Here is a 17361-nt window from a genome sequence, read left to right on the forward strand (position 1 = left end):
GTCACTTTGGAAGCTTCCTGGGTCTTGATACCTTGAGAAATGAGCCTGCCACTTGTCCACTCTCGTTCAGTGCAGGTAGCCTTTGTTCCAGTTGACATTCAATGCAGGTAGCCAGTGTTGGCTTTGACATTCAGCGCAAACAGCCAGTGTAGCCACTAAAATGATCCTGAATTGACTTGTTTTGAGCAGTTTCAGGTGGAGAACTTCTGTGAATTGCTGTGGTTTGTTAACCTTGTTCCTCTAGGAGTAGGAACAACATGTTTAGGGACTTTGGATCCCTTAGATTATGGACATTTCATGCTCAATGCTGCAAGGCACAAAAATGTCTATACCACATAGATGAAGTGGTAGGCCTTGGTCATGCAACATTGCTCGAGCTACTCCAAAAATATACCTGTTCTTCCTTTCAGCCACCCCATTCTATTGTGGCTTATGAGGTGCCGTGAGTTCCCATTTAATTCCTTTTGAAGCAAAAAAATCTTTAAACTGCTGGGAAACATACTCTCCACTGTTATCAGTCCGTAAGGACTTTATATTCATCCCTGATTCTTTCTCTGCAAAAGCTTTGAACTCACAAAACTTCAAGAAGGTTTGATCCTTCTTTTGCATGAGCTAGGTCCAACATCTACGACAAAAATCATCAAAAAAAATAACATAGTACCTATGCTTTGCCATGGAGGCTGTAGAGAAGGGCTCGCATACATCTGAATGAACTCACTCCAGAACTGCTCCTGCTATACTATCCCAATCATGAAAGGAAGCTTTTGCATACTTACCCAAAGTGCAACCTTTGCATGTGCTTGTTTACTCCAACTTGCACTTGGGTAATCTGGTAGAAATTTGCTGCATGATCTTCAAGGCCCCATGATGCAAGTGGCCCAGTCTCCTATGCCATAACTCGCCAATATCTTGGCCATGCACCACCTCTTCTTTGGAACTCAATGTAGCACAGTCTTCTACCTATAACTTATAGAGATTCTTAATTCGAATCCCTATCTATTTGGTCTGTCCAGTGTCGATATGCCTTAGGAAAACCTTTCCCAAACTAAAGACTACATCATAGTCTTTATCCTCAAGAATAGCAATAGACACAAGATTCTTTTTTAGCCCTGGTACATACATAACATTAGAAAGAGTGAGGGGAGAACCATGCTCCCTCTGAAACACAACCGTACCTTCACCTGAGACACGGTACTTTCCGTCATCGCCCATCTCGATCCGTATCTGGAGATCCTTCTCCTCCAAAGTGCTGAAAATATTCTTATCACCTGACATGTGGAAAGAGGCTCCACTGTCCAAGTACCAAACACATCCCATGCTGGATGAAACCATGCATGCAATAAGTGAGAAATCCATCTCAAACTGTGAAGCTAGTGCATCACCATCAGATTCCTTGGAGGAACCTTTCTTGGACTTCTTCTTTGGGCAATTAGTAGCATAATGGCCCAACTCATGACAATGAAAGCATCTCACCTTTGACTTGTCAAACTTCTTCCCTCCTTGAGAAGACTTGGATTGGGATGCCTTCCCTTTCCCTTTCTTAGCTTTAGATGCTAAAGCCAAGTTCTCTTCATCATCATGTTTTGATGAAGAAGCTTCATCCCTGGTGCTCCGTCTGATCTCCTCCTGCATAAAATCCAACCATAGTCGTTCCCAATTTGGCAGTTTTTCCCATCCATTCACTACGTCCTGGTAGCTATGCCAGCTCTTAGGAAGGCCAAGGAGTGCTAGACTTACCATATCATCGTCAACAGTCACGACCCCTACACTTGCAAGCTCATCCCTGCAGGTGGTGAGCTTGTTCAGGAACATAGAGATAGTGTCACCCTTTTCACACTTGATCTTTTGAAGTTTGTCCTTTAGAGCTAGCTTCCTCTGAACACTGCTATTCTGACATAAATCTTTCAATGTTTACCTCATTGCATGTGGAGTCTCCTCCCCATGGAGGCTCGAAATTATGTGATCTCAAAATTATTTGATCTCCTAGCTCTAGCCACACACTTCTTCCATTCTGCCAGTTGAGTAGCATCAGTAGGCTTTGGGACTTCTTGATGAATGGATTCCTTAAGGCCGTTACCTTCCAATACTGCCTCCATGCGATCCTTCCAAGCTATGTATTTTGAGCTACCATCAAGGGCATACTCAAGCCTCAAACCATAGAAAGCCATCGAAATAGATGTGATAAGAACTGAGATCTATATCCCAAATAATAAACTTCGAATTTCTCTTGCCTATATATTGTTCTTCCTTGATCACATGTGCTCCGATTCCATGTAGAAATTTCACACCTATAGATCACACTGATATATGCAATGTATTAAAGCATAATACTTGATCTAGTTATACAAAACATTAAGTGAAAGCATAATTGTTTTCATGAGCAACATCAAGCATAAACACATATAACTGATCAAGAGAAATAATCAACCATAACACAAGATATATCACTAGAGAAAGCACTAGCATAAAACCCCTATCTGTATTATCAATCAAGTGGAAATCCTCTTCTGGTTACAAAAAGAATCAGCTCAAGAGCTATCCTGTACTCTCTGTAATCAAAAGATGAAGATCATAGACTACCTAGGCCTCAATATATAGGCCACAAGTACTCCAATCTCCTATATTACGTGTTTCTCTTGGAAATAGATCCTTCTCCATGCAAGGAATACTTACTAGAAATATCCAAGCATCTAATAGTACACTGTCCCTCATCTGATCTCAACTGGGTCTCTATCTGAACTGACATGCATCAATTATCCACGAGGGAATGCGCGGTCATCTAAAATAATAGTTGTCACATGCATGCAAGCATTAACAAACTATATCTCATTAATTTAACAACTTGTTAAATTAATCTAACTAGACTTGACTAAGTAAAACTAAGTCAACTGATCCTCTCATTATAGAACTCATACTTGATTCCTCAATCAGTGGGACAACTAATTGCATCGTCTCACAAAGAATTCAAGTTTAATTTTCCATAATTAATTAACTCATGGAGATTAATTAATTAATATTTTAAACTTCTGTTAAGACCAAATTCATTTTTACTTCCTATAATTAGACCAGAGACTGTTAAAAATAGGAAGGGACCCAGAAATGTTATTTTTAGAAGATTCTATTTTTAGCGGTTTCACCTCTCACCCAAGGTGGCGAAAATGCCCATTGGCCAAACTGCTATTTTTAGAAGTGCTATTTTTAGGAGTTCTAGTTTTAGTACATTCTAAATTTAGCATTTCTTGTTGCACACTTTTCAACAAGTCATGCGGGCGTTTTATTCTAGGTTTGACACCGTGCATAAAGCAATTGTCCATCTCAACAGTTGGCAGCAACAATGTGCTAAGAGAGCACATATCTTGTCAAACGTGCATACTGTTGTTGACTACATGCAAACATGGACAATGAGATACAAGGGAGCCCCATTACACTTGCCCAAGATGATGAAGTCGAGAGCGGTAGAGCTTAAGGCACTTATCCGTAGTTAGATCTAGAACTATGAATACCTCCCACATTTTATCACTAGTCTACAGGCTTCCCATGCACGAGTATTCAAGAATATGGATGTTGTTGTGCACACACTCACGATCCCATCTATTGGGAAACTCACCCAAGCAAAGACAAGGGCATAGGTTCGACTATAGCTTGACTCGTATTTTGATGAGTTGATGCGCATAGCCACCAGTGCAGACTTGGTGATAAGTGTAGACACCATTCATAAGTATGTCACTAGTCCAGCCACACTCAAGACAATGATGTGCATGTTATTAGATGAGTTGGAAAAAGGAGCTCGAGTAGTGTACCTTGATGCTATGGAGGCAAGAGTTCGTTTCCATAAAGATGTCACCACAGAATACATCTACACCATCACAAACTACCAAGCTTCACATCAGTTCACCACTGTCGACCATCGCGAGGATGTTGAAGAGTTTGTCTTCCCACAGTTGTTGGGTGTGGAGCCTGATTATCTTCTTTATTCAAAGGTATCACCGCATTGGACCCCAGTTCTTAATGTGGCCCCCGAAGCTAAAAATAGATGTAAAATTTCCTTGTAAAATGTTTTGATTTCATAGTTAACCTGGGTCGTTCATTAGGCGGAGATCTAATGATAGAAGTTATGTTTAATTTATGGTTTTTTTTCCCTAGAAGGAAACCCATCGCTATATATGAGGGAATTGTATTCCATCTATGTAGATCTGTATTTTGAGTGAGAAAGAGAGAGGAGATTGTGTGAGAGTGAAGAGGGAATTACAACATATCTGTTGCAGGTTGTATCTCTTCATTTATTGGATAATATAAAAGGAAGGACTAGCTATTTCCTATGGACGTAGCCCAAGTTGGGTGAACCACGCAAATCTATGTCTCTATTGTTTTATGTGTTTTTTGTGTTTATAGTTCTGCAATATATTTTATGTGTTCCATTGCTCTATAATATATAATTTTCTAGCAATTGGTATCAGAGCCCAAGCTCTATTTGGCTGATAAACTCACCGGATATAAGGGTTCCTGGTTTGAGTGGGAGCAATGGCGGAAGATGGTAGGTTTAAGGTCGAAAAATTTAACAGCCAAAACTACCAGCTATGGAAGATGCAGATGGAAGATTATTTGTACTAGAAAGATCTGTACCAACCATTGAGTTGAAAGACAAAGAAGTTGATGAGTATGCCAGACAAAAAATGGGATATTCTTGACAGAAAGGCACTTGGAACAATACGGTTGTGCCTAGTAGCGTCGGTAGCCTTTAATATTTCAAAGGAAACGACAACAAAGGGTTTAATGTCGGCATTGGCCAAACTATATGAAAAACCCTTGGCTTCAAATAAGGTATTTCTTATCAAGTGTTTATTTAATATGAAGATGTCAAAAGGTGGATCTGTTGCTGATCATTTAAAGAATTTAATACAATTACCAATCAGTTAAGTTCTGTAGGGGTAACTTTTGATGATGAATTTAGGGCTCTATTATTTTTGTGCTCACTTCTAGAAAGTTTGAATGGTTTAGTTATGGCCATTAGTAACTCTATCTCTTGATCTATTACTTTAAAGTTTGATGATGTTGTTGGTGCAATCCTTAGCGAGGAAATGTGAGAGAAAAGCTCCGGTGAGACATCAAGTAATGCTTTGACTGCATAGACTAGGGAAAGAAAATGGAAAGAGGAAAGAGCATATCCAAGTCCAAATCAAGGATAGTGTGTTGGAAATGCGAGAAGAAAGGATACCTGAAGAAAGACTGCAAGTCTCAGAAGGGAAAAGAAGGAGACATGCAATAAGAAAACAATCATGAAGTGAATGTGATAGGTGATGTGTTGCAAGATGCTTTAATTATTTCATTAGAAAATATTATTGATGCCCGGGTGGTAGATTCAGGGGCCTCATTCCATGCTACACCTGTTAGGAACATTTTCATGATTATGTTCAAGGAAACTTTGGACAGGTTCGATTGGGTGATGATAAACACTGTAAAATCATTGGAATGGATACAGTTTTCATAAAATAGCAGAATGAAAATCAACGACTATTGAAGGAGGTAAGGCATGTTCCAAATCTGAAGAAAAATCTAATTTCAACAGGGTAGTTGGGAGGTGAAGGCTATGTAACTACTTTCACAGATAAAACCTGGAAGGTCACTAAAGGAGCCCTGGTAATAGCAAAAGGAGAAAAGGTTAGTACATTGTATTTATGAAATGGTATTTCTAATTCTGTTAATGCTTTAACCTCAACAGAAGAATATATGGCATTGTGGCATCATAGGCTCAGGCACATGAGTGAGAAGGGGATGTAGATTCTTCACTCAAGAAATTTGTTGCCAGGTTTGAAGCATGTTGATTTAAAATTTTGTGAGAAGTGTGTTTATGGAAAACAGAAGAGAGTCAGATTCCTCAGAGTTGGGAAATAAAATAACAGAGAAAAATTAGAGCTTGTGCATATAGATGTATGGGGACCTGCTCAGGTATCATCTCTCGGTGGCTTTCATTATTATGTCACTTTTATTAATGATGCAACTAGAAAAAACTGAATTTATTGTATTCAAAATAAATCTGATGTATTTGATACTTTCAAGAAATGGAAAGCTTTGGCTGAAAATGAGATAGGAAAAAGGTTGAAGTGTCTCAGATCAGACAATGGAGGTGAATATTGTAGCAAAGGGTTTGATAGCTATTGTTTAGAGAATGGAATTCACAGAGAGAAGACAGTTCCAGGAACACCACAAGAAAATGGTGTGTCAGAAAGGATGAATAGGACAATCATGGAGTGTGCAAGGTGCATGAGATTGCATGCAGGATTTCCTTTACAATTTTGGGCAGATGTTGTAGATACTGTTGTTTATCTAATAAACAGAGGGCCTTCAAGTTCCTTGGATGGTGGTATTCCAGAGGAGGCATGGACAGGTAAAAAGGTAAACTACTCATTTTTAAAGACTTTTGGTTGTGAAACCTTTTTCCACATTAATAAAGAAAACAAAACAAAGCTTGAGGTAAAATCAAAGAAATGTACCTTTATTGGATATGGTGTTAATGATTTTGGTTATCGCTTGTATGATTATGAAAAACAAAAAATCATTATAGGCAGAGATGTCATTTTCAATGAAAAGGTTTTGTATAAGGATCAATTGCAAGAAAAGAAACAAGAAAAAGAAAACAAAGAATACACAGTGCTTGATGAGATCACATAAAAAGTGACGGTTCCTGAAAATCATAATGATCAACAACGAGAACAACAACAACAAGCACCTCAAACACCTGAAATTGGTGTTAAAAGATCTACCAGGATATGTAGACCCTCGGAACGATACTCTCCTTCATTATATTATGTATTATTGACTGATTTTGGTGAACTAGAATGTTATGAAGAAGCCATGCAGGTAGAAACTAGGAAGAAGTGGGAGAAAGACATGAAAGAAGAGATGGACTCTTTGGCACATAACCAGACTTGGGACTTAGTCAGGTTGCCTGCAGATAAAACAACATTACATAATAAATAGGTTTACAGGTTGAAGGAAGAAGATGGAGGTAGAAAAAGGTATAAAGCGAGACTTGTGGTGAAGGAGTTTTCACAGAAAAGGGTATAGATTTTGATGATATATTTTCTCTTGTCGTTATATGACTTCAATAAGAACTATTTTAAGTTTAGTAGTAGCTGAAGATTTGCATCTTGAGTAGTTAGATGTAAAGACAACCTTTCTCCATCAGGATTTGGAGGAAGAGATATATTTGCAGCAGCCATAAGGATATGATGTAAAAGTGAAGGAAAAATTAGTGTGCAGGTTGAAGAAGAGTTTGTATGGCTTAAAACAGGCTCCAAGGCAGTGGTATCTAACATTTGGCAGATTTATGTCGAAACAAGGTTATACTAGTTGTCACTCTGATCATTGTGTTTATCTCAAAACGAAAAAATGATGCCAGCTATATTATATTGTTATTGTATGTAGATGACATGCTTGTTGCAGGTTCTAACATGCAGGAAATAAATGTGCTCAAAAGAAAATTGGTGAAATCATTTGCAATGAAGGATTTGGGTGTTGCAAAACAAATCCTTGGTATGAGAATAACTAGAAATAGAAAGAATCGAAAATTAACATTGTCTCAGAGTGAGTACATAGAAAAGGTGTTGAAAAGATTTAATATGAAAAATGCAAAACCAGTTAGTATACCTTTGGCTAGCCATTTCAAACTAAGTAAGGAGGTGTGTCCCAAGGCTCAGGAAGAAATGGCTTATATGTCTAAAGTTCCATATGCATCAGCAGTTAGAAGCTTAATGTAGGAAATGGTCTACACAAAGCCTGATATTGCACATGCAGTGGGAGTTGTAAGTAGGTACATCAACGATCTAGAAAAATAACATTGGATGGCAGTGAAGTGGATTCTCAGGTATTTGAGAGGTACCAAAAATCAAGCATTATGCTTTGGTGGTTCAAACATTGCTCTATAGGGATATGTTGATGCAGATATGGCAGGTGATAGAGATAACAAGAGGAGCACAACAAGGTATGTGTTTACTGTAGGTGGAACAATTGTTAGTTGGGTTTCAAAACTACAAAGTGTTGTTGGACTCTCAACAACATAAGCAGAGTATGTTGCTGCTATAGAGGATAATAAAGAAATGATTTGGTTACAAAGGTTTCTAGATGAATTAGGTAAGAAGCAGGAGTTGGGCAGGTTATACAATGACAACTAGAGTGTCACACATCTTGCAAATAACTCTGCATTTCATTCCAAGACTAAACATGTACATCTCAAGTACCATTTCATACGGTCAGTGTTGGAAGATGGACAGTTGAAGATGGAAAAGCTACACACTAGCCAGAATCCTGCAAATATGTTAACAAAAGTTGCAACCAAGGAGAAACTGAGATTCTGCTCAGTTTCAATTAGTCTTCAAGTATGATGAAGAAGATGAAAAACATCCAAGTCCAAAGTGGAGTCATTGTCCAGCAAATGAAGCAGCAGCCAAGTGGGAGATTGTTGGGTGTGGAGGCCGATTATCTTCTTTATTCAGAAGTATCACCACATTGGACCCCAATTCGTAATGTGGCCCCCGAAGCTAAAAATAGATGTAAAGTTGCCTTGTAAAATGTTGTAATTTCGTAGTCAATCTGGGCTGCTCATTACGCGGAGATCTGACGGTAGAAGTTATGTTTAATTTAGTGTTTTTTTCCCTAGAAGGCAACCCCTCGCTATATATGAGGGAATTCTATTGCGTCTATGTAGATCTGTATTCTAAGTGAGAAAGAGAGAGGAGATTGTGTGAGAGCGAAGAGAGAATTACAACAGAACTGTTGTAGGTTGTATCTCTTCAGTTTGCTAGATAATATAAAAGGAAGGATTGGCTGTTCCTTATGGACGTAGCCCAAATTGGGTGAACCACGTATATTTGTGTCTCTCTTGTTTTATGTGTTTTTTGTGTTTATATTTCTGCAATATATTTTATGTTTTCCATTGCTCTGTAATATATAATTTTCTAACAACAGTTATCCGAGTCATAGTCATGTCTTGCATGTCTTGCATGGCTTGCTCAAGCCTATTTTGTCTCACATGGATACATGTGCAGATTGTATGTAATGTCTTGTCAAGTGAAAGTTCAAGTGTCGATAGTTGGATGTAACGTTCATAGAGTAGATAAAGAGTCATGAGGGTAGGTGAACAGACACAAAGGGGAATGTCAAGGGCCACCCCACCCTTTTCTATATAGTCCCTCATAACTAATTATAGAGGCTTTTAGTCAGCCAAGCTTCTAATAGGATTATCTTAGAAAAAGCTTGGAGAGTATTATAACAAGCCTTGGCTTCTCCACTATGCAGAGCTAGTATATCTCTTTGGAGGAGAAGGCAACAGTGACTATAACATTCTGTTGTCAGAACTAGTGGTTGGTCATGGTTGTATTGTATGACTGGAACTTACACTTCTTGATATAACAAAGCCAACACGTTTCATGCATATGTCATATTGTATTTCAACTATCTTGTTTACTCTAAATGGTATATGTATCTGTTTGCTTACGCATGCATGTGTAGCTATTTTCTATATATGTATGTATGAATTTTACTAAAATGTGTTGTTGGTTTAACCATCACTTTGGATTGCTAGCTTACTTGCCTTCCATGTTGTGATGCATCTTTTCTTGTGTGTTCCCTTCTTAACTCCATGCTTTCATAGGTTTCCAAGGGGCACACTCACCTCACCCTCCATGTGTTAGAACCACTCATGCTGTTGAGGGAATAAGTCCCCTAGGGATTTGGGTTAGAACCCTATTAGAGTAGGAGTAATCTACAACAAGAAACACGCATAACACTCAGGAAACATGCTTAAACAAACTAACTATGCGAGGATGAACATACACGGACATCCTTCGTTTGGGTAGTTCCAGCCAGGGTGCAAACGCTCTGCAACTCCTAATGATCTTCGAACCTGCCAATCAACCAACTCGAATACACATAGCAGCATATAGATAAATAATTTTAGTGAAATCAATTTTATACCATATAAGTAGATGGTTAGTTATACATTGAAATAATCATTCATATATAAACCATAACAATAACATCTGATGCATAAACAAAGTCGATCTCAGGAACAAGACAATGTTTCTTTTTATTGTAGAAAACTATAGTAAACATGGAAAGAGTTCACCTAAGTCTTCCTCTTCCGGCTCCAAGAAAAACCGTCCTCCAGGTTCATCTAGTCCTAGTCTTCAACAGCCTCCTTCCATAAACAATACCATGATATCTCCAACTAGTGAAAGAATATCAACACTCAAGGAAACAAGGGTTTCCTAAACTTGGGGAAGTGCTTGAAGCACAGGGATACTTCAGACTTGATCAAGGGATAATCTCAGTATAGTAATTATATCTTTTCTCTCCTCCTTAAGGCCTTCCCATTGAAGTCTTTTTATACTTCTCCCAAATTAGTTTTTTAGTTGGGAAACAGTTGGGAACAATTGGGCCACGGGCACTAATAGGTAATCAACAAGTAAAACCCATGATCTCCACCCATAATTAAGGAAATTTAATTTTTTAAAGTTTTTTAACACATATACGCGGGTTTAGTATTGACTGACCTGCGTGTACATGCTTTTAACACAGGACAAAGTAGTGTACAGGGAGTAAAACATTGTTTTTTAAAATATTTGGACCAAGTCTGGAAGGAGGGGTTGCCCTAGGCCTTAAACCAAGCATCACAAATACCAAGGGTGATATTTGGAGCTATAACAGATGCCCCCTAATATATGAGGTCAGAAGGGGTACATGATGGCCAAAATGTATTAAGTATATGGAAAGGAAAACTATCAAAAATTGAGAAGGACTTCACCAGATTTCAGCCTTCCAAGCCATCAAAAGAAGATCAGAAAGAAACAACTGTCTAAGGCGAGCATAACCATGCTCAAAGAAAGTAAAGCATGTCCACATATCAAGTACAAGCAGATCCACTATGCATACAAGTATAAAAGACTGAAATTACACAATGGATCATCTGATCGTGATCGAACAAGTACATGTTTGAATATCACATATAAGAAGATGATCAGTGAAGCTGATCACTGATGCCAAAAACTGATCCCAATAGTACCAAATGAACATGATGGAATAAGACGATACTACATCGCAATATAAGATGTTGCTGTGAAGAACTGCAACATATAAGGTGGAATGGTGTCAACTAGCAGCAATAGGAGCAACTGACAAGTGAACCAAAGAATGCTAATGCAACCCGAGGTCTTCACCGACCGTCGTGGTACATTTCTACACAATGGGAATAAATGATCTGAAGTTGACCATGTGAGAAATCATTTGATTACTGGTCATTGATGTATACCGTTAACAAACACGAGACTACTCACCGATAATGATAATGAGAGTCAAGGTACCCAGTACAATCTAACAGGTGCGAATAAATGAGATGAAGTCGAACACCTGGAAGAATCTACAAATCAGGGGACAATGATGGTTTCCCACTATCAATAGCGAAGGATCTGCCACTGATGACTGCAAACCCCAAGGTACTGCCAAATGGACTCTAGATCTTTGCCCCAGAGCAATGAGTCATAGTCGATAGGAAAACATCCGTTAGAAGGAAGGAATTAAGGCATCCCTCATCAATCTAGCGTGAGTGTAACCCGTAGGCCAATAATGTGGAAGGAATCGGACGAAACAAGATGTAGTAACCCAACCGAAGCACATTTCTGGTGTACACAAGATGTACCTAGGACATGATAGAAACCCTCTGAACCAACCAATAATGAAAGTTGACACAGAGGCAAGGTATCCACCAATATGGTCAAATGGAAACCAAGGCACTACACAAATACCAATGTGTGATAATGAAAGATGATGTCGAACACAAGGGAAACCACTCAGTCAAAGACCCATGATGTTTATCGATGCTAAGCACAAGATGACCTATCAATAATGAAAATAGGGCCAGGGTGCGGCTCTAGGCCTTCCCTCGGAGGAATATGTCATTGTCGATAAGGACAAGACCTGCCAGCAAGAAGTCAATGGAGACCTTCTCAAACTGGCACGAGTAAAGAACCAATATAACTGATGTGATGACAAGCAAGACACTGACAACCAGGGATGGCCGACTAAAAAATAGGTCAAGAGACACCACAGAGAAGCCGACTCAGGCTTACTTCCCTTGAACAAAAGCACGACTCAATGATGACTATGTGGCAACATATGATAACTCTGTATAAGTTCGTCATGCAGGAGGCACGAACGAACTCTCCATATGATTGGAAGAGATAACCAATTGGGGGAGAACTAACTCAATAACAAGGTTAAGGTGTACCTAAGTCAAACTAAATCCCACCCAAATGGAGGAGAGACTTTCTTTTGAGTGCTTTGTTCAAGGGCGACACAACTGACTCTAGCTGCCAACAATATATGGAAATGTTGTCCTGTTCCCGCTCTTTTTGAAATATATAATCTTTTTCTTTAAGCTGGAAAAAGAATAAAAGAATGCAATAGTATAGTGGAAAGAACGAGTGTCAGTGAAACAGATGATCTAGTTCCTGAGATGGGAACAATCCTATGCCCAATGCAAGGAGGTGAAGCTGATCAAGGACACTCAAAGGGATGTTCCTTCCATGGGTCAGAAGGTGTGTCAAGTTGCAGAAGCTAAGGGATTGCATGTTTGAGTTTGTAGAAGACATGGTCAAAAAGTGGCTTAAACACGAGTCCAAGTGAAACTAGCTTAAGGCCAAAAGGTGCAAAAGGTCAAAATGCAATGCAGTAGTACAACTCAACACAAAGGAGCCTCTAGGGTATAAGGCCAAAATGAAGTGAAGAAGCAAAGAGGAATGAGTCTTCAACGCACAAGTCATGGTAGGACTAGAGAGGACTCCCAAGCCTACTCAATAAAACAACATGGGCAACCAATGTTAGTGAGGTGCTAACTACGATGCCCATGTAAGGGATGGCTCTACCATCGTGTCATGATTTAAAAATTGGTGAGTGAACATGATTTATTAACCATAACACGATGGGATCGACCCTATGGCAAGTGTATCGACAAATGGAGGCTAGTATGCAAAATGAAACAGAACAAATTGATTCCCTAACCTATATGCCAGTAAGTAAACGATACCTGCCATGACGGGTCGACAGCCATGGAACCAATGTGAAATTTCTGAAGAAGCATCCAAAAGTCCTGAAAAAAAATCTATTCCCGACGATCCAAGTTCACAAGTTAAAAGGTTCACGAGATGAAAAAAATCAAGTTTTGAAAAAATTTGACATTTTCAAAGCTATAAGATGACATTTTGACTCACCACTTGTATCATTTGTCCTGAGAGAAAAATCTGTGGATAAAAAAGAGCAAACTTGCCCCCCAGGGAATTGGACTATTCAAATTGGATCAAAATCATCAGGTAACCCCCAATTCTAGCTTGCATTACTTTATGATTGTTTCTAGAAATTTTAATTGAGATTTGACCGTAGGAATTTATGTTAAAAATTTCAACACGGCATATACGCGAGTTGGGTATTATAAACTTGCGTACACGTAGGACCTACATGCAATTGTGTATGAAAGGGACCCGCGTATACACGGTTTGAAATTTAAAAACAAAAATCTAACAGTTGAAATTAAATTTTCTTTCAGGATGACAATCACATGGAGAGAGAGGGAACATACCACCATTGATAATGAAGTTTTGAATGATCAATAGGCCTTATATGCATTGAGAGGATGTGGCTTATTGAAATTTTTCAAAATGCCCAATATGAAGGCCAACACCCGGTTGCTTGAAATGTTAATCCCCTATTGGAGTATTGAAGATAATGCATTTATGATTGATAAAATGCCTTTGAGGATAGAGGTAGAGGATATCTACTTTATCACTGGTCTCTCCCGGAGAGGAGAAATTGTACATTCGACTGGCCGGACATGAGGTAGTATTTCAGTGGAAGACTACGTACATATATACTGTCCTGGGCATATGGAGAAAATTAGAAGCCAGATTCCAATAAATCATGTGGAGAGCTTGTCCCTGAGGATCTTACTGTTCACCATAGCAAGGATAAACAAATCAGCCTCATTGCACCAAGCGTCACAACTATCCATGAGCTTGGTCATGGAGTGTCTCACTACTTTTTTTGATTGGTGTACACCTCTTCTTACCAATATGAAGAGCCAAATGTCCTCCATTTAGAAAGGGTAGACCAAAAATTTCAAATATGGAACCATTTTGTGCTCCTTCTTCTTCAAGAAGGTTCCTAGGCTGCGCCCCAGAGTATCAGTTTCTATCAGTAGCCCCCGAGATCCTCGGATGGGTAGGTGGGCCAACTTGATGAAACGCCTTGGAGGCGGGGACGTGCCGAGGACTGCTTTCGATGATGAGTTCTTCTCCTGGTGGGAACAAAAAATCATTGTTGTGGATGACTATCCCTATGCTGGCATGGATTTCAAAGGAGATCGGGATTTGGAGCTACCACCAAACGCAATATGGGGAGAGATAGGTAACCATTTTTTAAGTCTTTATCAATTTTAAGATTTTTATGTGTTTTTTAAATATGAAAATGAACTTAGAAATATTTTTGATGGGATTAAAATACTAATATAATGTTCATGTTCCAGATGTGGGTCCGGTACGACCAGATGGATTTCCGCGGCACAAGCATCGCGGAAGAGGTGTCGAAGAGGCAGCTACTGAGACAAAGAGGGTCTTATATGCAGTCCAAAGGAACTTGGTGAGGCTAACTCACCAAGTACCTATGGTGGCCATAGAAGACCTACCTGAGGAGATGCAGCACCACGTGGTAGGAGTACCACGAGACTGGGTTTGCACTCTTCGGCGTGTGGCCAACGCAGTGGTCACCTTCTTAGCCGCTCATCCTAAGCCAGGTCATAGATAGACTAGACATGATTATGGGCATTTAGTCCCGATTTTGTATATTATTTTTGAAACACTTTATGTACACACAGGCAGTTTTATGATATATATATACAATTCCAGATTTTTGATGTTTGTTTTTATCTTGATGAATGAATGATATGCCAATCTAATGCTTGATTAGCAATAGAATCCGCTAATGAATTTTCAGATCGTGGAATGTGAAAATAAGTAATAAAAACAAATGATCTTTGCAACATCCTCACTCTCAAAAATTGGCGATATAAATAAGGATCCCGAACCCGATAAATGTTATTCAATTGTGACACTACTAGCTATGAGTCAAGATACACTACCAACGAATCAATTCTGTAAGAAAAAGTTTCGAATAGTAAATTAATGATGGTAGTATATTCAACAATATTATTTGATGTAGAACCAATACATACTCCCCTTGACACCATCAACTGACCAGTTGGATAGTAAATTACCCAAGCTGCGAAGCGAGGTTCTGAGTGTGCCGACTAGCACCATCAGTGAATCCGAAATAGACCAAGTCATCCATCAACACCTACCAAAGCAGATAAAAAAAGTGTCAATATCACAAAAACTCCCGATAAAATATGTACAAAAATACAAAATATACAAAGAAGCCATTGCTCGGTCGTAACCTAAGCAAAGTACTTCTTGAGGTAGAGCCCATTTCGAGGCTCCGCCAACTTGTTCCCTTCAAAATCGACTAATTCATAAGCCCCTTTTCCTAAAACTCGTTTCACTATAAAGGGACCATACCACATAGACTTGAATTTGCCTGCCCCCAAGGCGTCTTTATCTTGGTCATAGACCAAGACAAGGTCACCTTCAGAAAAGACTCGAGGACAGACAACTTTATCGTACTGAGTTTTAACCCTTTTCTTATGAGCCTCATTGATTGTGGCAGAATATTGACGTTGCTCATCGAGATGTTCCAAATGAAGGAGGCGCTCTTTGAGACTAGAGGTATTTGGAAGAAGCTCAACAACCAGCTTAAGGGATGGAATTTCACACTCAACAGGAAAAATAGATTCCAACCCGTAAACTAACTGAAAAGGTGTAAAACCGGTGGCAATCTTTACCGAGGTTCGGTATGCCCAGAGAGCCGAATACAACATAAGATGCCAATTGGAGTGATTTTTGTCAATCGTCCTTTGCAAGATCGTCTTGAGGGACTTGTTCATGGCTTCAACTTGCCCATTGGCCTAAGGATAATACAGAGATGAATGCTCCTGTCGGAAGCCCAATTTAAGAGCCAATTCAGACATCAGTCGGTTCCGGAAATGACTGCCATGATTGGTGAAAATCTCTCTCGGGATACCAAAACGAGAAATAATTTGATTGAAGAGGAACAATGCCACTATTTCACTATCATTTTTATAAGTGAGCATGGCCTCAACCCACTTCGTAAAGTAATCTACGGCCACTATAATGCACTTGTGATTCGCTGCTGAAGGTGGATTACAAGTAATAAAATCAATACCCCACTTTGTAAAAGGACTGATAGTGATAACAGGGAAAAGAGGAGCTGGATGTGTGTGCATCTTCCGAGTATAGATTTGAAAATGGTGGCAAAGTTTTACTGCTTCAATACAATCTTTGAAAAGCAAGGGCCAAAATTCGTCGGCACACAAGATTTTCTGGGCTGTAGCAAGCCCTGAAAGATGACCACCACAAGCTCCATTGTGCCAATCATTAAGCACATACTTTGCTTCCTCTAAGGTTAAGCAATGCCTAAGGATTGAATCAACCCCTCGGCGATATAATGTATCACCGATGATGACATAGTTATTAGCCAGGTGACGTAATTTTCGACGTTCATCCTTGGAGAAAGCAAGAGGGAACTTCGAAGTCTGGAGATAGATGATGATATCTCCATACCAGGGATCTTGTGAAGAGATGAGGAATATATGTTCATCTGGGAAACTTTCCTCATAAACAATATCATCTTCACAAGGCAGCTCGGAAATTAATTTCGAAAAAACTAATGATTTCTTAGACTTGGCCAACAAGAACTCGAGATCGAATTCTTGTAAAATATCAATCCATCGATTGTATTTGCCCCCAATTACTTGCCTACTGAGGACAAATTGGAAAGGATTTATCGCCGCTAAGACAAATGTTTTGCGTAGCAGAATATAATGACAAAGCTGCTGGATAGCATGGATGGCTGCCAAGGCCAATTTCTTAACCGAGAATAGCGTAGTTCAGGGCCTACCAAGCCTTGAATCAAGTAGTAAATCACATTCTCCATGAGAGAATCATCTTCCTAAACCAGAACCATACCTATGGTTGATTCTACGGCTGCAAGATATAAAAGGAAATATCTACCATAATCTGGTGGACTCAAAAGCGGGGCAGAGATCAATGCTTTCTTCAAGGCATCAAAAGATCATTGTTTGAAGTCGTCCCATAAAAATGGAACTCCTTTCCTCAGCAAACGCATAAATCCTTTAATTATCTCAGCATAATTTTCTATAAACCGTCTCAAGAAATTTTCCTT

Source organism: Pinus tabuliformis, chromosome 8 (genome assembly GCF_031772625.1).
Source record: "Pinus tabuliformis cultivar Carrire ecotype Pingquan chromosome 8, CPIR1, whole genome shotgun sequence".
NCBI classification, from domain to species: domain Eukaryota; kingdom Viridiplantae; phylum Streptophyta; class Pinopsida; order Pinales; family Pinaceae; genus Pinus; species Pinus tabuliformis.